General features: G+C 42.2%; 1 pseudogene; it reads left to right on the forward strand.

The window, feature by feature from the left end:
- The window catches only part of LOC141258602 (uncharacterized), a 162,812-nt pseudogene extending 139,530 nt beyond the window's left edge, over nt 1-23,282 (forward strand).
- Nucleotides 23,283-23,843: the final 561 nt, after the last annotated feature.

Genomic DNA, 23,843 nt, shown 5'->3' on the forward strand with positions numbered 1-23,843 from the left:
GAGAGTTATCACTGTGTTATCTGTGGTGTTACATAGGACTGCAGGTGACATCTACTACATTATCTGTACTCACAAAGTTATCACTGTGTTATCTGTGGTGTTACATAGGACTGCAGGTGACATCTAGTACATTATCTGTTCTCAGAGAGTTATCACTGTGTTATCTGTGGTGTTACATAGGACTGCACGTGACATCTACTACATTATCTGTACTTAGAGAGTAGAGAGTTATCACTGTGTTATCTGTGGTGTTACATAGGACTGCGGGTGACATCTACTACATTATCTGTACTCAGAGAGTTATCACTGTTATCTGTGGTGTTACATAGGACTGCGGGTGACATCTACTACATTATCTGTACTCAGAGAGTTATCACTGTGTTATCTGTGGTGTTACATAGGACTGCAGGTGACATCTACATTATCTGTACTCAGAGTTATCACTGTGTTATCTGTGGTGTTACATAGGACTGCAGGTGACATCTACTACATTATCTGTACTCAGAGAGCTATCACTGTGTTATTTGTGGTGTTACATAGGACTGCAGGTGACATCTACTACATTATCTGTACTCAGAGAGTTATCACTGTGTTATCTGTGGTGTTACATAGGACTGCAGGCGACATCTACTACATTATATGTACTCAGAGAGTTATCACTGTGTTATCTGTGGTGTTACATAGGACTGCAGGTGACATCTACTACATTATCTGTACTCAGAGAGTTATCACTGTGTTATTTGTGGTGTTACATAGGACTGCAGGTGACATCTACTACATTATCTGTACTCAGAGAGTTATCACTGTGTTATCTGTGGTGTTACATAGGACTGCAGGTGACATCTACTACATTATCTGTAGTCAGAGAGTTATCACTGTGTTATCTGTGGTGTTACATAGGACTGCAGGTGACATCTACTACATTATCTGTACTCACAAAGTTATCACTGTGTTATCTGTGGTCTTACATAGGACTGCAGGTGACATCTAGTACATTATCTGTTCTCAGAGAGTTATCACTGTGTTATCTGTGGTGTTACATAGGACTGCAGGTGACATCTACTACATTATCTGTACTCAGAGACTTATCACTGTGTTATCTGTGGTGTTACATAGGACTGCAGGTGACATCTACTACATTATCTGTGCTCAGAGAGTTATCACTGTGTTATCTGTGATGTTACATAGGACTGCAGGTGACATCTACTACATTATCTGTACTCAGAGTTATCACTGTGTTATCTGTGGTGTTACATAGGACTGCAGGTGACATCTACTACATTATCTGTACTCACAAAGTTATCACTGTGTTATCTGTGGTGTTACATAGGACTGCAGCTGACATCTACTACATTATCTGTACTCACAAAGTTATCACTGTGTTATCTGTGGTCTTACATAGGACTGCAGGTGACATCTAGTACATTATCTGTTCTCAGAGAGTTATCACTGTGTTATCTGTGGTGTTACATAGGACTGCAGGTGACATCTACTACATTATCTGTACTCAGAGAGTTATCACTGTGTTATCTGTGGTGTTACATAGGACTGCAGGTGACATCTACTACATTATCTGTACTCAGAGAGTTATAACTGTGTTATCTGTGGTGTTACATAGGACTGCACGTGACATCTACTATATTATCTGTACTCAGAGAGTTATCACTGTGTTATCTGTGGTGTTACATAGGACTGCGGGTGACATCTACTACATTATCTGTACTCAGAGAGTTATCACTGTGTTATCTGTGGTGTTACATAGGACTGCGGGTGACATCTACTACATTATCTGTACTCAGAGAGTTATCACTGTGTTGTCTGTGGTGTTACATAGGACTGCAGGTGACATCTACTACATTATCTGTACTCAGAGACTTATCACTGTGTTATCTGTGGTGTTACATAGGACTGCAGGTGACATCTACTACATTATCTGTACTCAGAGAGTTATCACTGTGTTATCTGTGGTGTTACATAGGACTGCAGCTGACATCTACTACATTATCTGTACTCAGAGAGTTATCACTGTGTTATCTGTGGTGTTACATAGGACTGCGGGTGACATCCACTACATTATCTGTACTCAGAGAGTTATCACTGTGTTATCTGTGGTGTTACATAGGACTGCAGGTGACATCTACTACATTATCTGTACTCAGAGAGTTATCACTGTGTTATCTGTGGTGTTACATAGGACTGCGGGTGACATCTACATTATCTGTACTCAGAGAGTTATCACTGTGTTATCTGTGGTGTTACATAGGACTGCGGGTGACATCTACTACATTATCTGTACTCAGAGAGTTATCACTGTGTTGTCTGTGGTGTTACATAGGACTGCAGGTGACATCTACTACATTATCTGTACTCAGAGAGTTATCACTGTGTTGTCTGTGGTGTTACATAGGACTGCAGGTGACATCTACTACATTATCTGTACTCAGAGAGTTATCACTGTGTTATATGTGGTGTTACATAGGACTGCAGGTGACATCTACTACATTATCTGTACTCAGAGAGTTATCACTGTGTTATCTGTGGTGTTACATAGGACTGCAGTTGACATCTACTACATTATCTGTACTCCGAGAGCTATCACTGTGTTATCTGTGGTGTTACATAGGACTGCAGGTGACATCTACTACATTATCTGTACTCAGAGTTATCACTGTGTTATTTGTGGTGTTACATAGGACTGCAGGTGACATCTACTACATTATCTGTACTCAGAGAGTTATCACTGTGTTATCTGTGGTGTTACATAGGACTGCAGGTGACATCTACTACATTATCTGTACTCAGAGAGTTATCTCTGTGTTATCTGTGGTGTTACATAGGACTGCAGGCGACATCTACATTATCTGTACTCAGAGTTATCACTGTGTTATCTGTGGTGTTACATAGGACTGCAGGTGACATCTACTACATTATCTGTACTCAGAGAGTTATCACTGTGTTATTTGTGGTGTTACATAGGACTGCAGGTGACATCTACTACATTATCTGTACTCAGAGAGTTATCACTGTGTTATCTGTGGTGTTACATAGGACTGCAGGTGACATCTACTACATTATCTGTAGTCAGAGAGTTATCACTGTGTTATCTGTGGTGTTACATAGGACTGCAGGTGACATCTACTACATTATCTGTACTCACAAAGTTATCACTGTGTTATCTGTGGTGTTACATAGGACTGCAGGTGACATCTAGTACATTATCTGTTCTCAGAGAGTTATCACTGTGTTATCTGTGGTGTTACATAGGACTGCACGTGACATCTACTACATTATCTGTACTTAGAGAGTAGAGAGTTATCACTGTGTTATCTGTGGTGTTACATAGGACTGCGGGTGACATCTACTACATTATCTGTACTCAGAGAGTTATCACTTTGTTATCTGTGGTGTTACATAGGACTGCGGGTGACATCTACTACATTATCTGTACTCAGAGAGTTATCACTGTGTTATCTGTGGTGTTACATAGGACTGCGGATGACATCTACTACATTATCTGTACTCAGAGAGTTATCACTGTGTTGTCTGTGGTGTTACATAGGACTGCAGGTGACATCTACTACATTATCTGTACTCAGAGTTATCACTGTGTTATCTGTGGTGTTACATAGGACTGCAGTTGACATCTACTACATTATCTGTACTCACAAAGTTATCACTGTGTTATCTGTGGTCTTACATAGGACTGCAGGTGACATCTAGTACATTATCTGTTCTCAGAGAGTTATCACTGTGTTATCTGTGGTGTTACATAGGACTGCAGGTGACATCTACTACATTATCTATACTCCGAGTTATCACTGTGTTATCTGTGGTGTTACATAGGACTGCAGGTGACATCTACTACATTATCTGTACTCAGAGAGTTATCACTGTGTTATCTGTGGTGTTACATAGGACTGCAGGTGACATCTACTACATTATCTGTACTCAGAGAGTTATCACTGTGTTATCTGTGGTGTTACATAGGACTGCGGGTGACATCTACTACATTATCTGTACTCAGAGAGTTATCACTGTGTTATCTGTGGTGTTACATAGGACTGCAGGTGACATCTACTACATTATCTCTACTCAGAGAGTTATCACTGTGTTATCTGTGGTGTTACATAGGACTGCAGGTGACATCTACTACATTATCTGTACTCAGAGAGTTATCACTGTGTTATCTGTGGTGTTGCATAGGACTGCGGGTGACATCTACTACATTATCTGTACTCAGAGAGTTATCACTGTGTTATCTGTGGTGTTACATAGGACTGCAGGTGACATCTACTACATTATCTATACTCCGAGAGTTATCACTGTGTTATCTGTGGTGTTACACAGGACTGCGGGTGACATCTACTACATTATCTGTACTCAGAGTTATCACTGTGTTATCTGTGGTGTTACATAGGACTGCAGGTGACATCTACTACATTATCTGTACTCAGAGAGTTATCACTGTGTTATCTGTGGTGTTACATAGGACTGCAGGTGACATCTACTACATTATCTGTACTCAGAGAGTTATCGCTGTGTTATCTGTGGTGTTACATAGGACTGCAGGTGACATTAAAGAGGTTTTATGCCCTTTTTCAGAGGGTAGGTCATCAGTAGTTGATGGACGGGGGTCCGCCACTCGAGAGCCCCATGCATCAGCTGATCATCTGGCCCATTGATCGTTGCAGCAGGTTGGATGTTGTGGAGCTGGAGGAAGTGTGTGCGAAGGCTTCACTCCCATGAAATCAATGGGAGAGCGGCGCTGCTGCGGCACCTCCTGCTCCTCTTCTGGTCAGGACTGAATGTGATGTCACTGACAACAGAGGGGCAGGAGGTGCCATATCAGCGCCACTCTCCCATTGATAGTACAGGAGCATTTCTGCTACATAGAGGTGATCTGCTCATCACCTCTATGCAGCAGAGGCGATCAGACAGTTGCTGCTTCTAGTCTCCTATGGAGACTATAGAAGGAAGCAAGAAGTGTAAAAAAATGTTTTTAAAAATATTTAAAAAAATTACAAATATAAAAGTTTAAATCACCCCCCTTTTGCCCCATTCAAAATAAAATAATTAAAAAAAACCCACATACACATATTTGGTATCGCTGCGTTCAGAATCGCCCGATCTATCAATATATAAAAAGAATTAATCCGATCGGTAAACGGCGTAACGAGAAAAAAAATCTAAACGCCAGACTTACGTTTTTTGGTTGCCGCAACATTGCAATAAAATGCAATAACGGGCGATCAAAACATCGGATCTACCCCAAAATGGTATCAATAAAAACGTCAGCTTGACACGCAAAAAATAAGCCCTCACCCGGCCCCAGATCCCGAAAAATGGAGACGCTACGGGTCTTGGAAAGTGGCGCCATTTTTTTTTTTTTTTTAGCAAACTTTGGATTTTATTTTTCACCACTTAAATGAAAAAGAACCTATACATGTTTAGTATCTACGAACTCGTAATGACCTGGAGAATAAGAATGGCAGGTCAGTTTCAGCATTCATTGAACGTGGTAAAAAATAAAAAAAAAAACATCTTTGGTATTGCACTTTTTTTGCAATTTCACCGCACTTGGAATTTTTTTTCCCATTTTCCCGTACACGATATGGTAAAACCAGTAATGTTGTTCAAAAGTACAACTCGTCCCACAAAAAATAAGCCCTCACACGGCCATAAGGACTTGAAAAATAAAAACGCTATGGCTCTGGGAACAAGGGCAGCAAAAAACGGAAAATCCCAAGGTCCTTAAGGGGTAAAAACATGTACTTTTAATAGATCTATCCCCAAATGTGTCAATTTCTCATCAATAAGTGTAGTTTGAGTTTATTTAAAATATTCTATTCCTTCTTGTTGTGCAAACAATGGAGTTTTTAAGTAGCCAGAGGAACAGCAAAGTTATGAATTACTTGGGGTTTGAATGTCTTTCATTTCGCACAATGCAGAGGTGACTTGGGAGATGCTGACGAAAATCGCTCTACAAAGTGCCCTTCAATTATCAAAACAAGATGGTCACGTAGTTCAAGAACCAACGGATCATTTGTCATGATTCCTGCTCTCAAAAAGCAGGAGCAAATGTTACGGGGAGCAAAATGAGAGAAGACATGAGAGCAATAAGTGCTACTCCTCGCAGTGTGATGGGGAAGGTGTCGTCTCTGTTGGCCCATATGCCAAGACCATCATCTCTTGCGAGAAGACTTGTCCATCATAGAACGGATGGTAATTTGCCTATCCCAAAAACTATACATTTTTATATTCTGGAAAAGTATAGTCAACTGATAATTCATGACTCAGATAAGGATGATCGAAACAGAATTCTGTTTTTTTGGCGATAGAGATCTTATGCTTGAACTGAACATGGTGGCGGCACCTTTGATAAAGTGCCCAATGTGTTTTAGCACTTGTGCACTTGGCATGCCAAGGTGGCTAAATCATATCCGCCATGTTTGTATAGTTTACTACAGAGGACATGAACACGTCTAAGAGAATGTTTGAAATAATGAAGCTATTGATTCCAAATCTGGCACCTCCAAAAGGTTCTAGTCGATTTTGAGGAGGCTTGTATGACTGCAGTGAGGATTGCCTTTCCACCTGCTTAGGTCAAAGGGTGTTATCATAGAATGTTCTCATTGGCGAGTACCTCCAAAGTCCTCGTGTCCAACCCCCTGCTCAATGCAGGAGTCACTAAACCATCTCAGACAGATATCTGTCCAGCCTCTATGAAGACTTCCATTGAAGGAGAACTCACCACCTCTCGTGGCCGCCTGTTCCACTCTCACTGTCGAAAAGGTTTTTCTAATATCTAATCTGTATCTTCTCCCTTTCAGTTTCATCCCATTGCTTCTCGTGTTTCCATGTGCAAATGAGAATAAGGATGATCCCTCTACAATGTGACAGCCCTTCAGATATTTAGCGTCAATATCATCTGATACATCAGCATAGTAGATATAAATTTATATGAGAAAGCCGAGAAACGGCTAAAGTGAAAAAAAAAACACTAGGACACTCCCAGACAGATTTATCCGATAAGAGACATGGAGTCAAGAGTCCAAAATAGTAGAAGATATCAAAATGTATAAAATAGAAAATATATATAAATCACATGATAGTCAAAAAACTCAAAAGAAAAAGAGACACAGGTGTTTAGAACTGCAGAGTCTCATATAATGTAGCAGGCATGGGGCTGTATAACCTAATCAACCGGAAAGGTATACATGATCATAAAGTAAAAGAGATATAAAGTGCTTGTGCATACAAACTAGATCTGGAGGTACTCCAGATCAAATAGTAAAGCCAGACATAAACTTGAGCATGTCACTTCTTTCAGCGTTTTTCACTCATAGAAAGCAACAGGTAAGTGCAAAAAAGCAGGTATCAGATTTTGCTGCGTTTTTGGGGCCAGAACCTTAAGGAAGTTGCATCATCTTTTTTTTGGGGGGGGGGGGGGGGGGGTACTAAACTTTATCAACATGCACAAGAGACAATAAAAACGCAGCAAAACTTGCTTTTTTGAAGCGGCTTCTTTACTGCCAAGAGAGCAGGTTTTGCCTACGGAAAAAAAACGCTGCAAAAACGCAAAATGTCTTGTCAATCCCATACTTGGTCATTTTTTCAATAACGATAGTATGAGATACTTTATCAAATGCTTTGCTGAAGTTTACCGCATTTCCCTGATCCACCCAGTCAGTGATTCCATCATAGAAGTAAATTAGATTAGTCTTGTTTGCTACAAACCCATGCTGGCTCTTGTTAATTACTGTATTTTTATCCAAGTACTTACCGTATTTTTCGGACCATAAGACGCACTTTTTTCCCCCCAAATTTGGGAGGAAAATGGGGGGTGCGTCTTATGGTCCGAACGTTGCGTACCTGCAGTGGTGGTGGAGCGGGATCTCCCTCCTTTAAGGTGGCGGCGGCAGCAAAGGAGGAGGAGGTGAGATGCTACGGGTGTCTGGCTGGGGGCTGCGGGTGTCTGGCTGGGGGTCAGCGCGGGTTGGACTGAATGCAAGCAGTGTCTGGCTGCGGGCCGGGGCGGTGAGCGGCGCAGGTTTCCGGTGTGCGCGGTCACTTCCTGAAGCTGTGATCCACAGGAAAATGGCCGCCCGAGCCGGCGCATGCACTGACTTGTAGCTCGGGCGGCCATTTTCCTATAGACCACAGCTTCAGGAAGATGGCCGCGCACACCGGAAATCTGCGCCGCTCACCGACCCGCAGTCTAACCCCAGCCAGACACTCACGGCCCCCAGCCAGTCACCCGCAGCACCTCACCTCCTCCTTTGCTGTTGCCGCTGCCGCCACCACTACCACCACCTGTCCCGGTCCCCAGGCAGGCCTCGGCGGCACGCAGCCAGACCCCGGTCCTTGCCCTCAGGCAGGCCCCTATCGGCAAACACTGGCCCCGGCCCTCCGCCAAGCCCAGGGCCCGGCCCCCAGCCATGCACTGGGCCTCAGCCTGGCCACCAGCCATGCACTGGGCCTCAGCCTGGCCCCCAGCCATGCACTGGGCCCCAGCCATGCACTGGGCCTCAGCCAGGCCCCCAGCCATGCACTGGGCCCCAGCCAGGCCCCAGCCATCTCTTCTGCTGCAGCTGCCAGGTTCCTGAGGGAGGGAACAGAGGGCCCTGCAATCCTGCTCCACTGTGACTCCCCACTGCTGGAGCACTGGATTCCTAAAGGACCCTGCCTCCTGTGACCCTCGCTCCACCGACCCCCAGGTAAGATACTGTACCTATTAAGACTATAAGACGGACCCCATCTACTAAAAAAATATATTTTTTCTATATTCCACCCCAAAATTTGGGGTGCATCTTATGGTCCGGTGCGTCTTATAGTCCGAAAAATACGGTACATACATGCTGTTTAATAATTTGTTCAAAGATCTTTCCTGGTATAGAAGTAAGGCTCACTGGCCTGTAATTTTCTGGCTCCATCTTCTTTCTTTTTTTGAAGATAGGGACAACATTTGCCCTTCTCTAATCTTCTGGAACTTCTCTTGTTCCCTGGGAATTTTCAAAGATTCTGGCTAGTGGTTCTGCAATTTCCTCTTCTATCTCTTTAAGTACCCTAGGATGTAATTAATCTGGACCAGGAGATTAAAATTCATTTAAATTAGTTAAGTGTTCCCTCACCATCTCTCTGTTTATAGATAGTGTGGATTATTTTGTTCCTTCGATGGCACAGTGAAGATCCGTTGTTACATTTGCTCTTAGAGAACACAGATGCAAAATAGGAATTTAAAAGTTTGGCCTTCTCAACATCATTTATGATCACTTTATTCTTTTCATCCTTTAAACATCCTGTAGCATCTTTGACTTGGCTCCGTGGCCCATCGACTCCAGGCTTAGGACCCGTGGCTCCCAACGAGAGGGTAAAGGATGCCTTTGTTCAGTATGAGACCCCGGTTTCCCTGGAGGCGGCCATATCTCTAGCTATCTGAGTGGACTGCCGTCTATGTCAGAGACCTAAAGAGACCTCTCTATTGTCTGGGGATAAAGGAACCTAGGGCCCAGTCTACCAAGGAACCCTTGCAGTTCAGCACAAAGAGGGAGTGTGTTTTTCTGTGACAAGAAGGGTCCTTTTGTTGGTACTTGTTCAGCTATATGTAACCACAAATAGCCGCCTGAAAACTAAGGAGCCCGTGTTGCGGGGAGGTTAGCAACCAAGGTGTACATACTTCTTCTGTGGGTAGGTCAGAATTATTTTTACTGACCGAGATTCATTTTGGCGAAATTAAGGTGGTTATTTCAGCCATTTTGGACAGTGGGGCAGGGTTTAATCTAATTGACGCCTGGTTCGTCCAGGACCAGAGTCTCAATCCTCACAAATTATCTAGATCCATACCTATAATCGCTATTGATTCTGCACCCTTGCGCCAGGGGCATTTTACTCAGGTCATTCAAGGGATACGTCTGAATGTGGGGGCCATGCACATGGACAATTGTTACATGCTAGAGGGCTTGCCCTCTCCGGTGGTTTGGGACTACCTCGGTTGACATTGCACAATCCCTTGGTCGACTGGCAGACTTAGGAGGTAGTAAAGTGGAGCAAGTACTGTCAAAGTAACTGCTTGGGCACCCGTTTAGCCAGGGTTGATAGCCAGTCTCTGGCAGAATACCTGTCTGATTTTGAGGATGTGTTCTTGGAACAGGGGTGTCAGGAACTGCCTTCTCATCGTCCTTTTGATTGCGCTATTCATTTTAATTTCTGGGGGCCAAATTGCCTAAGAGCAGGTTGTATAATATTTCAGGTCCGGAAAGGCAGGCCATGAAGGACTATATCTCAGAAAGTCTGGCTAAGGCCACGGCCCCACTATCAGTATCTGGTCAGTATTCGGTCAGTATTTTTTCTCAGTAGTGAGAGCCAAAACCAGAAGTGGGTGATAAATGCAGAATTGGTGACTTGTTTCTATTACACCTTTTCTCTGATTGTTCCTCACCTGGTTTTGGCTTCCACTCCTGAGAAAAAATACTGACCAAATACTGATAGTGGGGCCGTGGCCTAAGGGTCATATCAGAGCTTCCTCGTATCCCGTTGCAGCAGGGTTTTTCTTTAAGCAAAAAAAGACAGATTCAGTAAGATGGCTCATTTCATTGCACCACCCGCTTTACCTAACGCCAAGACCTTGGCGCAAATTTTTCTTAAAGAAATCGTGACATTACATGGGATTCCATCTGATATTGTTTCCAACGGGAAGTTCAGTTCATTTCCAAATTTTGAAAAGCGTTTTTTGTGCTTGCTTTGGGATTCATCTTTCATTTTCATCTGCTTTTCATCCACAGTCTCACGGGCAAACTGTAAGGCTGTGTGCCCACTATGCGTTTTTTAAGCGTTTCCGCAGCGGCTATTCCACCGCAGAAACGCTTAAAAAACGCTTGGTAGAAGGTCTGCCATGTTCCCCAATGATAATCCGCATGTGCTGTGCTCATGCTGCGGAAATTTCCACTGCGGATTATCATTGCGGAAAAATCCGCAGCACTACCAATTATTTTGCGTAATCGCGGCGTTTTTGCCGCCATTGACTTGCATTGAATCGCTTAATATCCGCATGACTACATGTGCACATGCGGATATTAAGCGATTCAATGAGTGGATGGTACCCGGGTCTGGAGAAGAGGAGACTCATCCAGACCCGGGTACCATAGTACCTGTAAAAAAAAAAGAATTTAAAATAAAACATTATACTCACCTTCTGATGGCCCCCCTCTCCTTAGTGATGCGTCCTGGCTCCCCGGCGGCTCGCGATGGTCTATAAGGACCTTCCATGATGTAATTTAGTCATGTGACCGGTCGCGTTACCTGTCACATGACTAAACGACGTCATGGAAGGTCCTTTTAGACCACCGCGAGCCGCCCAACACACCGGACGTACCAGGGGCCATCAGAAGGTGAGTATAATGTTTGTTATTTTTTACCATTCTTTTACTATTAACTTGGTCACACTATATAAAACCATGCCGGTTGCATGGATTTATATAGTGTGACCAAGTTGTAAAGAAATTTTCCAAGTGATGCTAAAATCGATTGGAAAAGTGCTTGACAATCCGCATGCGAAATCACATATGAAAAACGCGGGACATACGCTTGTGTCTAGCAGAAAAACGCATGTACAATCCGCATGTACAATTTGCATGTACAATCCGCATGCTTTTTTTCTGCCAGGGAGATGCAGAAACACTCAGGAAAAAATCCGAAGCATTTCTGCATCGTGGGCACATAACCAAAGCGTGAACCAGAACCTTGAAACATATCTTGGGGGCTTTGTGTCCGAGAATCGGGAGGATTGGGTTTCTTATTTACCTCTAGCTGTGAATAACTGTTGTCATGAAGCTACTGGCAAGTCCTTGTTCTTCGGGGCATACAGTTTTCATCCTCAATTCTGCTCCTTCAATAGGAATCGTTCTTCAGGAGTACCTGAGAAGGAACGTTTTACTTTGTCCATTACATCTGTGTGGCAAGGGGGTCTTAATTATTTGAGAAATATGGGGTCCAAATATAAGAGTATGGCTGATCGGAGACGTTTGGTGGGTCCAGACCTGTGTGTTCATTTGGTGTAGTTGTCCTCGAAAAACATTAAGTTGAAGGTTCCTTCTTGGAAACCGTGACCCAGGTTCGTCGGCCTCTATAAGATATTTGCCGTTGTTAATCCTGTCGCGTTTCGCCGTGATCTGCCACCCACTTTTAAAATTCATAATGTCTTTCACCAATCACTTCTCAAAAAATATATTGCTTCCTCTGAACCGTCTCCATCACCACCTTCCCAGTCATTTTTGATGGGAATCTGGATTTCTAGATAGCAAAGATTATCAATTCTCTCTTAGTACGCCGGTCTCTTCAATATTAGGTTCATTGAAAGGGTTACGGTCCTGAGGAGAGAATGTGGGTATCAGCCTCTGACATTCATGCGATCAGGTTGGTCTGGTCATTTCACGCTTCACATCCAGATAAACCTGGTTCTGAGGTTCTGGAGTTCCCTCTTAGGGGGAGGTACTGTCACGGGGATACCGCGACAGAGTGGGATCAGACGATCGCGGCGTCTGGTTACACGAACTCCTGCACTTATTAGAACTGCTTCACCATCCTTTTAAACAGTGCAGGTTTCCTTGCTGTCATGGCAAAGGGTTAATCAGTTCAGTTGATCTCTTGGAGCTCTCCATCCTGAATTGTCTCAGCTGTTCTGTGTTGGCCACTCCCTTCTGGTATACATGCTCACCACTGGCACTTGGAAGTTGCCAGTGATAGCTTCCTGGTTTGTTGATGAAAGAAAAAGTTCAGTGTCTGGAGTTGGCAGTTGGAGGGTTTTTTTTTGGAGAATGCTTCATGGAGTTGGTTTGCATGCTTTTCCTTATTCGCTCACATTTGGTTTCCCCTTCCTATACCTCCTTTGTTTCCCACTATGTTGTTTTGTGAGTGTATTTGTATGATTGTAGTTTCCTTTTATCCCTGTCTGTTAACCTTGTCTGTCTGGTTAGTGTTTTCCTACACACTTCAGCCCCTCACCTCCCTGGGTGGCGGAGGGATCAGGTAAGGGTTAAGTTAGGAGCTTAGATACGTACGAGAACCCGGCATCTCCACTTTCAGGAGTAATCCGGGGGATAGCGATAGACTAGGGCGCCCCTAGTTTGGGGGATCGGGTAGGTGCCCACAGTCCCTTGACACTACGTGACAATTCCCTGTTCCACTGCAGTCCTCTTGCCAGCTTGTGGTTTCTCTTTGGTGGTTTGCAGAGGGACCTGGCTTGCCACAAGTTAACACTGGAAAATGTACAGGCAAGTTGCCTTTAGATAAAAAAGAGGCAGTATGAGGCACTGTATCACACGGTTGCCACTTCTGTACAGGGCTATCACCAGGTGGAAGATAAAGTTAAGTGCTTAATGAGATTGGCTATCTTGCAGTAAATTGGCTACTTTAGAGTTGTCCAATGATTGTTTAATAAACTGAAGTTATTGTTGTTATTAGACCTCTTTAATAAACTGTTATTTTGTCCATGTGGGCAATTTTCTGTGTGGGCAATTTCCCATCTGCCCAATTTTCTGTGTGAATACAGCCTTAGCCCTCATTAATAAACTGTTTTAATAAACTGCAGTTATTTTGTCCATGTGGGCAACTTTCCTTGTGGGCATTCATGGCTGTGAGCTTTTTTTCTGTGGGCATTTTGCTGGTCACCAACTGGTACAGTTGAGCATCAAGTGATCATGAACATATCCACTGCCACCAGGACCAGTATTTGACACACTAATAGAAGATATCATCTCCAGTTCTTCTTCTTCTTCTTCTTCTCCTTCTCCTTCTCCTTCTCCTTCTCCTTCTCCTTCTCCACCTCCTTCTCCACCTCCTTCTCCACCTCCTCCACCACCCCATCCAGTTCTTTTTCCTGACCGGGTGCATTAGTCACTTGTTTGACTCAGATCTTGACTTTCTTACATTTTCCAAAGTGCCTCTAAACAGTCTAGACAGAATTGGTTGATTAGGGGTTATAAAGAACCCCTAAAGTGATTAAAATTCGACCAATATTTTCAAAATAGAGGGATTCCACAAAACATACTCTGATAGGCTATATATTAGTGATGGGTGAATTTGCTGAAATTCAGTTTGGCAAATCCATTGGAATTTTTCAAGGAAATTTGATTCCCATCAAACAATGAGAATTGATTATGCATTATTATTCTGTGAATTTTTTCCAGATCCCATATGTATGTACAGTATGTATGTAATATGCACTCACTGTTCTCAAAATTGAAATTGAAACATCAAGAATGACAAGCTGTAAGGTTAGGCAAACTGATGATGTCGCGAAGATCTGCAAACGATCAACCTTTCAAGCACCTAGCTCCAATCTGTGGCATGTGGGGAGGCAGGGCTGTGGAGTCGGCATAAAATACTCTGACTCCTAAAATATAGAATAAATTGGGTTAAGTAGTTCAATGCAGTATATGCTGTAAATGTTTTCAGAAAAATTTATGAAATGTCCTATAAATGTCTGTTCTATTCCTGATCTAAGGATGTTGGGTTTTAGTTGAGATGAATCTGTGTCGCACTTTATGTACCCGCTCAGTAGTGAGGCAGTGCTGTGGAGTCTTGAGTCTGAGATGGAGTCAGGGAAATTGAGGAGTCTGAGTCGGTGGTTTGACTTACCGACTCCAGAGTCCTGGTGAGAGGGGCAGTTTGAAACCAAATTTTTTTTTGTAGCCACTTTAAAACCTCAAAAATTGGAACAAGTCAGGTGGAATGATAGCGCTTACTTTTTAAAGGACCTCGAGAACAAGAGTTACCTCTACTGGAAAATCAAAAATCAGTATGATAAACCGGAGTAGGGAGATTGAAACCATTTGTCCCAAATATTGTGGAACTCTTCAGGGTAGTATCAATGGTACCGCCATTTCTTATGGGGTACCATAGCATCAATGCACACAATCCATTCAGTTATGGTTGAGGATTGAGCTGCCAGCCACTTTATCACATCACTGTTTTCACATATATGTATGTTGACTCACATGCTACCAAATCAGTATAGTAAACTTTTTATGGGACATAGAAGGACTGGGGATCTCCATTAAGAATCTAATCATCTGCTCCCAAAAACCCAGTATCCGAGGACAGCTCCAAATTAGGTGGAAGAAAGTGCCCGGAGATTTATGACATTTGGGGCATTTATTTAGGTAATCGGTTCTAAGCCTCATTGAAATAACAGTTGTCACCACTTGTGTCAAACTGAGACATATTAGATCCGTGTTGGCTGAGATGTCAGAACTGTTCAACCGTGAATTTCCCAGTGGTTGGGAGAACAACAATGAACTGGAATGATGGCAAGTGATCTATTCTGTACTGCAACTGAAATTAAACAACACATACCGAGCCTAAGCCTTCAAACTGTGTCTATACAAACCATAAGAAGGTATTTGAAATTTGAACGTCATTGGACTACGAACCAGACGTTCAGCTCCAGGTGTGCCATTGACCTCACATCACCACTCTCAATGGCTATCATAATGTAGATCAAGGCAGCAAAGGAGGTTGTAGTGGAGATCTGTCCTCTTTAGATAGGAGTCCCTCTTTAATCTCAAGCTATCATTGCATTCGAGACAAGTCTGTTTAACCATATTTGTCATATGTATGTGTGTATATATACAGTGCCTACAAGTAGTATTCAACCCCCTGCAGATTTAGCTGGTTGACACATGCGGAATTAACTTGGCATTGTGACATTTGTACTGTAGATCAGCCTGGAAGTGGGAAATGCACTGCAGCAAATTTTTTATTTTTTTTTTAAAAACGTTAAAAGTTAATTCAGAGTGTCATTTATTATTCAACCCCTCAAACCACAAGAATTCTGTTTGGTCCCCCAAAAGTATTAAGAAGTAGTTCAGGCACCAAGAATAATGAGCTTCACATGTGTGGATTAAAGATCTCTTTTGCCAGCCTTTTCTGACTATTTAAGACCCTCCCCAAACTTGTGAACAGCACTCAGACATGGTCAACATGGGAAAGACAAAGGAGCATTCCAAGGCCATCAGAGACAAGATCGTGGAGGGTCACAAGGCTGGCAAGGGGTACAAAACCCTTTCCAAGGAGTTGGGCCTACCTGTCTCCACTGTTGGGAGCATCATCCGTAAGTGGAAGGCTTATGGAACTACTGTTAGCCTTCCACGGCCAGGACAGCCTTTGAAAGTGTCCTCCCGTGCCGAGGCCAGGCTTGTCCGAAGAGTCAAGGCTAACCCAAGGACAACAAGGAAGGAGCTCTGGGAAGATCTCATAGCTGTGGGGACATTGGTTTCAGTCAATACCATAAGTAACGTACTCCACCGCAATGGTCTCCGTTCCAGACGAGCCCGTAAGGTACCTTTACTTTCAAAGCGTCATGTCAAGGCTCGTCTACAGTTTGCTCATGATCACTTGGAGGACTCTGAGACAGACTGGTTCAAGGTTCTATGGTCTGATGAGACCAAGATCGAGATCTTTGGTGCCAACCACACACGTGACGTTTGGAGACTGGATGGCACTGCATACGACCCCAAGAATACCATCCCTACAGTCAAGCATGGTGGTGGCAGCATCATGCTGTGGGGCTGTTTCTCTGCCAAGGGGCCTGGCCATCTGGTCCGCATCCATGGGAAGATGGATAGCACGGCCTACCTGGAGATTTTGGACAAGAACCTCCGCTCCTCCATCAAGGATCTTAAGATGGGTCGTAATTTCATCTTCCAACAAGACAACGACCCAAAGCACACAGCCAAGAAAACCAAGGCCTGGTTCAAGAGGGAAAAAGTCAAGGTGTTGGAGTGGCCTAGTCAGTCTCCTGACCTTAACCCAATTGAAAACTTGTGGAAGGAGCTCAAGAATAAAGTCCACATGAGACACCCAAAGAACCTAGATAACTTGGAGAAGATCTGCATGGAGGAGTGGGCCAAGATAACTCCACAGACCTGTGCCGGCCTGATCTGGTCTTATAAAAGACGATTATTAGCTGTAATTGCAAACAAGGGTTATTCCACAAAATATTAAACATAGGGGTTGTATAATAATTGACCCACACTTTTATGTTTAAAATTTAATAAAATTCAACTGAGCAACATAACTTTTTGGTTTGTAAGATTTATGCTTCTGTTCATAAAACCTACTCTCGTTTGCAGTTTGAAGGCTCTAACTTATTTGCATCTTATCAAACCAGCTAAATCTGCAGGGGGTTGAATACTACTTGTAGGCACTGTGTATATATATATATATATATCTATTTTAGGACTTCTTACCAGAAATGATATTCCAAGGAGAATGTCACAATAATTTTGAAAACTAATAATAAAATTTGTTATGAATGAATCAATATTTAACAATCTGGAGTCCACGTGGGGAGTGCCATAAAGAGGCATTCTTGAGGGTAACGCTCGGCCTTATGGTGTGGGGTGACATAATCTTCTGTAGCTGGACTTCTCCATGGTTGTGTTGACCCCACAGGTCTGAGGAGCACATTCCTTAGTTGATGTAGAATGACATAAATCCATGCGAAACATTCACTCCTGAGTGTGGCAAAGGTTTTCATTAGTTTGTATTCCCAGACTTTTCTGTCTCTGACATTTGAAATGACCTTTTAATACCAGTAATTTCATGTCCATGATGCTGTGATCAGGAATACAAAAATGTTTGGCCACAGGTAGATCTATTCTTTTTTTATTGTGTAGCGATAAGAATTCATCCTTGTTCTAAGTTTTTGCCCTGTCTCCCCTACATAGAGACCCCCAGCGGGACATTTGGTGCATATAATTAAGTACACTACATTAGATGTGATACAGCTGAACGTACCTGGGATCTTGTAGTCCTGATGTGAGTTGAAGATCTTATCCTGTCCGTGGTCATTATAAAACAGACAGGTTTTACATTTTTTCTGGTTGCAGGGAAAGGTTCCTGTAGCTTGTGGAGATGACAGGGAGCTTCTGGCAATGATACTTCTCAGATTTGGGGGCTGCCTAAAACACAGAAGTGGGGGGTCTAAAATTATGGATTGTAATCGGGCATCTTTTTGTAGTAAGGGTTGTACTTTCCGTCCAGCTCTCCTTAGCACCTCCAGATTTGGATTGTAGGTGACTACTAGAGGCACCCGGTTGCTTCCTTGTTTAGTTTGGTAATGTAGGAGATGATTCCTCGATATTCTGGTGGTTCTTGTAATCTGGTCCTCAATTGTTCTTGGATGGTAGCCAAAAGGTCTACCTGAGGCTACCAAGGTGTTTGTCTCTATCCATAGGGTTGGAATATATCCGATTGTATCTGATGGCTTGGCTTTAGACAATAGAGTTTATGGGTTTTGGATGGAAACTGTCCCATTGAAGGTATGTTGGACGGTCGGTTGGCTTCCGGTACAGGGATGTCTCTATTTCATTGTTCTGTAGCTTGATGATGGTGTCCAAAAAGTTAATTTCAGTACAGGAGTAGTTGAGTGTTAGGTTGATGGTGGGATGAAATTGATTAAAGTGTTCATGGAACGTCTTCAGCTATTTCTCAGACCCCGTCCAGATAATTAAAATATCGTCAATGTAACGGTAGTAGGCCAGAGGCCTGATGGGACATGAGGACAAAAAGTCACTTTCAAGCTTGGCCATGAAAAGATTTGCGAACTGTGGAGCCATTTTACTTCCCATCGCTGTACCAGTCTCCTGTAGATTGATGTTGTTATCAAATTCAAAGTAATTGTGGGTGAGGATGAATTCTGTAAGTTTCAACACAGAATCAAAGAGTATTTATTATTCTTTAAGCTGTCTCTTCAATTTTATAACTGCACATGTGATATACTTAATGAAACTGTCCATTAGCCCGTTTTTGGGTTTTTTTTTGCATGTCCATTTTACTTTGGCTAAATAATTTAATACAAAAATGTTTGTTTTTTTTCCAGGTGAAAATTGCTTGGAAGACTCTAATAGAAATCAGGCTTTATTTTCTTATGAAGTAGAAGATAACAATACCACCCAAGCTATTACCTTAATTCCTATTGTACTGATAGTCCTTCCCACCATAGATCTGTCCACTGCTGGTCACAAGAAGACTTCATCTAATCAATCACTGATCGGCAAACAAAGAGGTGTAGACAGTCAGGGAGAAATAGTGCCACATGGAAAACATGTTAAAAAGGAATCTAATAATTCTGTGGTTGAGAAAATTGACAAAGATAAAATACCATTTTCATGTTCAGAGTGTGGGAAATCCTTTTTGGGGGAAATTAATTTAGTTAGACATCAGGTGATTCACATAGAAGAGAAACCATGGCCATGGCTTCGTAAGAAACCAACTCCTGTGGATTATCCAAGAAATGAAATGGGAGAGAGACTGTTTTCATGTCCTGAATGTGGAAAGTGTTTTACCAAGAGCGCTAAACTTACAGATCATCTAAGAACTCACACGGGGGAGAAGCCGTTTCCATGTTCTGAATGTGGGAAATGTTTTAGAAACAAATCGGGTCTTCTTAAACATCAGAGAATTCACACAGGGGAGAAGCCGTTTTTATGTCCTGAATGTGGAAAGTATTTCAGTTGGAAATCATGTCTTGAGCACCATTTAAGAACTCATAGGGGGGAAAAGCCATTTTCATGTTCAGAATGTGGGAAATGTTTTACCCAGCAATCCAGTGTTAGATCACATCAGAGAATTCACACAGGGGAGAAGCCATTTTCATGTCCTGAATGTGGGAAGTATTTCAGGCAGAAATCAAGTCTTGTGGTACATCTAAAAACTCACAGGGTGGAAAAGCCGTTTTCATGTTTTGAATGTGGGAAATGTTTTAGCCAAAATTCAGATTTTGTTCATCATCAGAGTATTCACGCAGAGGAGAAGCCATTTTCATGTTCAGAATGTGGAAGATGCTTTAGCGACAATTTGGGTCTTATTAAACATCAGAGAACTCACTCAGAGGAGAAACCTTTTTTATGTCCAGAATGTGGAAAGTATTTCAGTCAGAAATCAAATCTTGAGGACCATTTAAGGACTCATAGAGGGGAAAAACCATTTTCATGTTCAGAATGTGAGAAATGCTTTAGCAAGCAATCCTATCTTAAATTACATCAGAGAACTCACACAGGGGAGAAGCCTTTTCCATGTCCAGAATGTGGGAAATGTTTTAGTCGGAAGTCTAGTCTTGCGGAACATTTGAGAATTCACACAGGGGAGAAGCCATTTTCATGTTCAGAATGTGGGAAATGGTTTGGCAAGAAATCAGATCTGGTTAGGCATCAGAGATTTCATTTTATCGAGAAGTCTGTTTAATGTTCAGCTTTATAATTCTACCATGTCAGCGTAGTACGTAGTAGACCAAAGTCTTCGGATAACCTGCGCCAAACTATTTTGAGGCTCTGATCACGTGGGATTACGCAGGAGCACGATTGAGGTTGTAATGGACCTGTTGAATATAAACAAAATACAGTCAGTGGGTAAGATGATGTAGAACCTTAAATTAGCACATACAGTGGGTACGGAAAGTATTCAGACCCCTTTTCAATTTTTCATTCTTTGTTCAACGTTCACCATCCAACCTGACGTAACTGGAGAGGATCTGCGAGGAAGAATGGCCGAGGATCCCCAAATCCAGGTGTGAAAAACTTGTTGCATCATTCCCAAGAAGACTCATGGCTGTACTAGCTCAAAAGGGGGCTTCTACTGAATACTAAGCAAAGGGTCTGAATACTTATGACCATGTCAGATTTCAGTTTTTCTTTTTTAATAAATTGGTAAAAATTTCGACATTTCCAGTCAAGATGGGGCGCAGAGTGGACTTTAATGAGAAAAAAAATGAACTTTTTAGAATTTACCGAATGGCTGCAATGAAACAAAGAGTGAAACATTTACAGGGGTCCGAATACTTTCCGTACCCGCTGTACATTCATTGTTCTGTAAGGGTCAGTCCTATGCGATGAGCAGGTATAGTGCGTCCGTCCAATTCATTAGACTAGGACAGTTTCACAATACTTGCCGATCACGCACTCGCATCTCAGCCGGTATCAGTAGACTTTCATTTGTGATAAGAAGTCAGTCACTAGAATTAGGGACCATCCATGGGGTCACATTGTCGCTGGTGGATGGCTTATACATTCTTTGATCGAAAACGGACATTTTAATGTGTGTAATAATGGTGATGATGATGCATTCTGGTATTGTATGTGTCTTTAACCACTTAATGACACAGACAATTTTTGTTTTTTTAGCACTTTGAATTTTTCCTAAGCAATAACTTGTGTTATTTTTTTTTCTTTGACATTGCCATGTGAGGGGGTTATATTCTTTTGTGGGATTAAGTTGTAGTTTTATGTGGTAAAATGACTTGTCAGGCCGGTATGATTATGGCGATACCAAAAAATGTATGGATCTTTGTTATTATTTTAGTGGTTTAAGAAAAAATAAAAAAAATCGGAACTATGTTAAAGAAAATTAAAAGAATGCATTGGAATTTTGCGAGATCCATTTACTTTTTTTTTGTAAGAGTTGTTTTGTTTTTTTTGATGCACCGAGCTGTAGTTTTGTGTTATTTGGACATAGAGGGCTACAATTTTCAGAAAGAAATATTTTATTAGTAGGCAAAATAAAAACAATAACATGGTAAATTATGAAAATTACAATATAAAATTATACATCCAGAGTGATATTATAATTCTTAAAGCGCTGTTTCATACAGTGACCCAAGTTTTGATGGCCAGAAGTGTCCCTCATGGGAAAATTACAGCCAGAACTTCCACACGGAAACAAGACCAAGTCACTCAACTGTGCAAGAAAACATTAACTGGGTATCTGCACTGAGGAGCAAAATGTGAAGTATTTGGCTATAACAGAAGCAGTTTGTTCCAGAAAGGCTGGAGGGTCTGCAGGCCCAATGAAGCATGGGGAAAGCTACAAACCTGCATTTTAATAAATGGAGTTGGGGATTTTCTCAGGATTAATGGTGTCCTCAATGCTGAGAAATCCTGAAGACACTTATCCATAATGTAACACCATCAGGGAGGCGTTTGCAAATTTATTCTGCAGCCGGACAATGACTCCCAACAACCAGCCAATTTCCTTACGAACTTGGAGTCCTGGAGGTGATGATCCGGCCTCACAGAGCGCTGATCTCACATCATCCAGTCTATTTGGGATCATATGAAGGATCCGAACAAGCCTCAGTTCTCCAAGATGTTTAGGAACAATCTCCTGCCGTGTTCCTTCAGAAACTGTGTGCAAGTGACAAGTACGGGAGAAGTGATGTGTTATGGCTGTGTAGCAACCCACTCAGGAAAATAGGTTATGCACTAAAAACTGCAACTGTCCCTGCGGGTTCCTGTACAGACTAAGTATTCTGATTCAGCAGTCCCTAGTGCTGCAAAAATAGCCTTAACCACAGACTAGGAGATGGCAACTCAGACCTAACTGCCTAAAAGGCCTTCGAGTTGCTTCACTTTCCTCCTAAAGAACCAGAGGGCAGAGCAGAGTGTGAATTACCTACAAGAGGGAAGTGTGCTGAACAAAGGAAAGATCCCAGAGTGAGTAAAGTAAATAATGAAATACCAAACAAAGAGTAAAGCAAGTACTGTTAACAAATATACTGTATATTAGTATATAGTATAGCAAAGAAAAAGCAAAGCTGGAATTTCACAGACTCGGTCCAAACATCAATAGAATGTCAGAACATCCAAATGAATCTATCACCAGCAGGGGGACAGAATATAAAGCCGCACCCGAACTGTGATAGGCAGACAAATGAAAACGCTTGTGTTAAGCTAGACATACTACAGCCAGAATAGCAGAACCCAAACACACAGAGACGAGGTGCGTTTCCTGTTGCTCGGCAGAAGGAGAAGCCGACCACAGGACACAAGCTCAAGTTACATACTTATTAAATGTTCCCAAAATCTACACCTTTCCCATCATTAGTAGGAATCCATTTCTGGACATGAAATGATGTGGGGTTTTCAGTGATAAATTGTGCTGCATACAGGTCGGTTTTCTCAAACATTAATGAAATTAAATATTCTAAAAAGTTTAAAAATTCAGTTTTCCTAAATCCTGTTGTGGTTATATAGATCCTTGTGTCGGTAGACTTTGGCACCAATGGCACATAGCTGTGGAAGCCCAATTGGGTTTGATTGATTACGTCAATGACTCTTTGATAGCCAATTAATTTCGCCCTCACTGGCACATTGTATCTGAGCAAACAATGGCGAAAGTCTTCTATGGTCTAATCATTTACAAAAAGGGGCTGGATGCTTCTCACACAACAAATGGCATTGTGGGTTGTAAATAATCTAGTGCTAGAGAATGTATAACTGGTGGAGAAAAGGGTGAATTTGATGAACGTATGTCTTTTTTTTTTTTTCTACATATGTAACGATGTACAGTGGTGGCCAAAAGTATTGGCACCCCTGCAATTGTCAGATAATACTCAGTTTCTTCCTGAAAATGATTGCAATCACAAATTCTTTGGTCTTATTATCTTCATTTAATTTGCTTGCAAGGAAAAAACACAAAAGAGAATGAAGCAAAAATCAAATCATTGATCATTTCACACAAAACTCCAAAAATGGGCCTGACAAAAGTATTGGCACGCTCAGCCTAATACTTGGTTGCACAACCTTTAGCCAAAATAACTGCGAACAACCACTTACGGCAACCATCAATGAGTTTCTTACAATGCTCTGCTGGAATTGTAGACCATTCTTCTTTGGCAAACTGCTCCAGGTCCCTGATATTTGAAGGGTGCCTTCTCCAAACTGCCATTTTGAGATCTCTCCACAGGTGTTCTATGGGATTCAGGTCTGGCTCATTGCTGGCCACCTTAAAAGTCTCCAGTGCTTTCTCTCAAACCATTTTATAGTGCTTTTGGAAGTGTGTTTTGGGTC

The sequence above is a fragment of the Phyllobates terribilis genome, unplaced genomic scaffold, assembly GCF_046119375.1.
Source record: "Phyllobates terribilis strain yellow unplaced genomic scaffold, ASM4611937v1 Scaffold_3__8_contigs__length_932513732, whole genome shotgun sequence".
In the NCBI taxonomy this organism is placed as follows: Eukaryota; Metazoa; Chordata; class Amphibia; order Anura; family Dendrobatidae; genus Phyllobates; species Phyllobates terribilis.